The sequence below is a fragment of the Xyrauchen texanus genome, chromosome 21 (assembly GCF_025860055.1).
Source record: "Xyrauchen texanus isolate HMW12.3.18 chromosome 21, RBS_HiC_50CHRs, whole genome shotgun sequence".
NCBI classification, from domain to species: domain Eukaryota; kingdom Metazoa; phylum Chordata; class Actinopteri; order Cypriniformes; family Catostomidae; genus Xyrauchen; species Xyrauchen texanus.
Window position 1 is genome coordinate 43418459 of NC_068296.1, and position 4025 is coordinate 43422483.

Sequence of the window (4025 nt, forward strand, 5' to 3'; positions counted from 1 at the left end):
AGGGTAAGGAAATGATCAAATATCCCTTTAACATTCACTTATTTTTACAATGCATAAAATCAATGCTAATTTGGTACATTGATACTACAGGCCAACAGGAACCCACAAACCAAGAATGGCCAACATTCGCCCCTAGGGGGTGCTACAGGCCACGCCAAAATTCCCATTTTCTGGTCAAAAATTTTCTTATTTGGTACATTGATAGTACAGGCCAACAGGAACCGACAAACCAAGAATGGACCACATTCGCCAATAGGGGGTGCTACAGGAAATGCAAAAATTCTCATTTTCCGGTCAAAAATGTTCTAATTTGGTACATTGATACTACAGGCCAACAGGAACCCACAAACCAAGAATGGCCCACATTCGCCCTTTAGGGGGCGCTACAGACCACGCCCAAAAGTCTCATTTTCTGTTCAAAAATGTTCTAAATTGCTACTTTGATACTACAGGCCAACAGGAACCCACAAATCAAGAATGGCCCACATTCACCCTTAGGGGGTGCTACAGACCATGTCCAATTTTCAAACTGATGGCATTTTCACCCAATTTGTCAAATTCGTCTGAAACTTAATGTACATTCCTCATTTCTCATTGTAAACAAAAAAGCCTCAAGGACCCATAACTTCCGCCATGATGGATTTTCCCATACGTTGAAAATTTGCGAAAACCTACAAAACTCTTCTTCTCCTGAACCGTAGCTCCAATTAACTTGAAATTTGGTACGCATGTTTAGAATTGAAGTCTTTGAAAATGTTACTTAGGAAAAATGAATACGATACAAAATGGCTGAAAGGGGCGTGTTCATGTAAATGTCCAAATTTTAACAATATATACTTGTCAATAAATCCAATGTAATTTTGACTGATGGTTTTTAAAACCTAATATGCTTCAAGAAGACATCACTCTGAAGTACTGCGCAAAGAATGGCCAACATTCGCCCCTGGGGGCTCTACAGGCCATCCCAAAATTCCCATTTTCTGGCCAAAAATGTTCTAATTTGGTACATTAATAGTACAGGCCAACAGGAATCCACAAACCAAGAATGACTGACATTCGCCACTAGGGGATGCTACAGGCCAAGAAACCCACAAACCAAGAATGGCCAACATTCGCCCTTAGGTGCGCTACAGGCCACGCCGAAATTCCCATTTTCTGGTCAAAAATGTTCTAATTTTGCACATTGATACTACAGGCCAACATGAACCTCTGCTCTTGGATTCCTTTGTTAGCTCAACCTGTATACACAGTGACTGGGAACACGAGAGACCCGGGTTCAATCCCCACCTAGAACATCCTTGTTACAGGTGTTGACTAAAGATTAAGATTGCTTGTCTTGTTTGTTTGTAACAATATAAATGGAACTAATTAAGAAATATGGTGCAGGGTAGGCTACAATTGGTATAATAATTGAAACAACCATTCTTGAGTGGGGAATAATATTATATTGTGCGTTACCATTGATTAAATTAAAAAAACAGATTAAGTACTGACCAATGTAAATGGTCCAATGCAACAGAAAGACCAAACTGGGAGGAAATTGATTCCTCAAATGATATGTTATATATTTGATCATTCTTTTATTGATTTAATACTCTGAATTACTCTGATGTAGTCTAAAACTATGAAAAACAGCTTAGTTTAGGAAATGAAACAGGCCAACAAGTGCAGTTGTTCGATGAAGCGTTGTGGCACATGGAGGAAAGAATGGAAGCTCAAGGAGGTATTAGTGTGGATGATGCTGTTACTAACATATTTGGGACAGGTATTGCCTCCCATATAGGGTCTACCGGAGAGGAGATCCAGGAAGGCCCAGACTCCCCAGGCGAAGGACTGTCACAACGAATGTGGTATGATGAATTTCCTACAATTGACATCTCAGACCTTCAATATTATTTCCCCGAATGAGCAAAGACTAGATAACATAGCACGAGAAATCAGAAAGAAGCGAACGCCTGGATCATTAAACAAATGTGAACCCGAAAAGCAAAGAATCTGGATAAGCAATTTGGCCAAGCAGAACAAACCGAATAATCAGCCTAAAAAGACACCTGACAAAATAATCACCCAAAGAGTGAAAAAGCCAATAAATTTAGAAAATGATATGGAACCCATAGAGTCAGCAGGAACAGAGGAACTATTAGAACACGCAAATCAAAATGACTGGTATAAATGGGCCAGATATACAGCTATTATGTATTATGCCAAAAAATTTGGTAAAACAGGGAGAACAGTGTTCTGCCCAGCAGAATGTTTGGCATTCTTGGGTCATCCGGAATATTATAAATATTATAAGATGATAGGGTGGGGAGATGAATGCAGAAAATTAGACATACGTGTGGATAATGAGAAAAAAGAAAGTCCGTTATCATATACAATAAATCGACAACTGGAGTATGAATGCTTTAACAAAACTAAAGGAAAAACGAATGTAGGACAATTTATGGGCAATTGCGCAGTAATATGGCATTTAGATGATGAAATTTTTTTTAATGATAAAGTGATTAGGCTTAGTGGACCGCAATATGCAACAACGACATTAGGACAAAATTTCAGGATGTCTAGGTGTAGTTGTCGGTCATTGCCTTACAGGATGTGAAAATCAGACTCTAGTATCGCCTGCGATAAAAATCCATGAGGAACAAACGGAAACTATAGCGGACTATTTTTGGTTATGTGGGAGAGGTCAATTGAAACCCGCACTACCTAAAGGCTGGAAAGGACTGTGCGCTAGAGTAAGGCTAATACAAGAAGTAACTATGGTAGAATGGGACCCCTCTGAACTCCAAACTGCACCAAAACCTTTAGTCCACAACAAAGCAAGGGTGAAAAGAGCATACACCCCAGATCCTGATGTCTACCTGAATGAAATTAGCCAACCAAGAGGAATAACTCAAAAGTTTAAAGCTAGAGATGAGATTAAATCAGGCTTTGAGTCAGTGTTCATATGGGTAACACCCAACAAAAATTTAGAATGGATTAAGTATATTTTCTATAACCAACAGGGATTTATAAACTATACTGACGAGGCACTGGCGGCATTAGGAGACCAATTAGCAACCACTAGTAAAATGGCATGGCAAAATCGTCAAGCACTGAATTGGTTATTAGCAGATAAAGGAGGAGTATGTGTTATGTTCGGAGCAGATTGCTGTACATACATACCAAATAATACATCTCCAGAAGGAGCTTTTACCCAGGCAATGAAGAAACTGCATGATCTGCGAAAGGAAGTTAAATCTAATGCAGGTAGAGATCAGCTTGTTGGGACATGGTTTGATGATCTTTTTGGTTCATGGAAGATGGGGCTAATGAAAATAGGTATAATAATAGTTATAGGACTGACCTTATTTGGATTATTGTTTTGTTGTATTATACCCATTCTGAGATCAATAATGACTAGAACCGTAGCTAGAACCGTGGCTAAACAAATGGTGACTGTTTCAATTCTACCACCGAGAAAGGTGCGTACACACTGCCAGCGACTTTGTCGCTGCAGGTCGCCATTGCCTGGCGGTGAAGTCGCTAGTGGGTGTTCCCACTACTGGTTGCCTAGTAACGTTTATAAATGACATTCACGGATGTCATTCCATTGCTGTTGACAGCGAATCTCTTTTCTTGCCACTAAAAACAAACATTTTGGAGGGAAAAGACTAAATATAAATGGAATCAGTACATAAAATGCTTTATATCAGGGGTGCACACACTTTTTTACGTGATGATCTACTTTTAAATGATCAACTCAATACGATCTACCAACTAAAAAAAAAAACAGTTTTGTTTAAAAAGTAGCTTGTTGGGACTACTGCATTTATGCATACATGGAATTCATCTTCTAATTAAATAAAAAAAAAATATATAATAATGTTCAATGTTGATATCATTCAATTTTAACTCTAAAACCAAAACACCTACAGCACATATTAAAACATAGCCAGGGCTTGCCTTATTCTGATGACTTGCACTGAATTGAATCAGACAGTTTTGTATAATCCGGGCATTAGCTGCTGGTAGCTAGCCTCAAA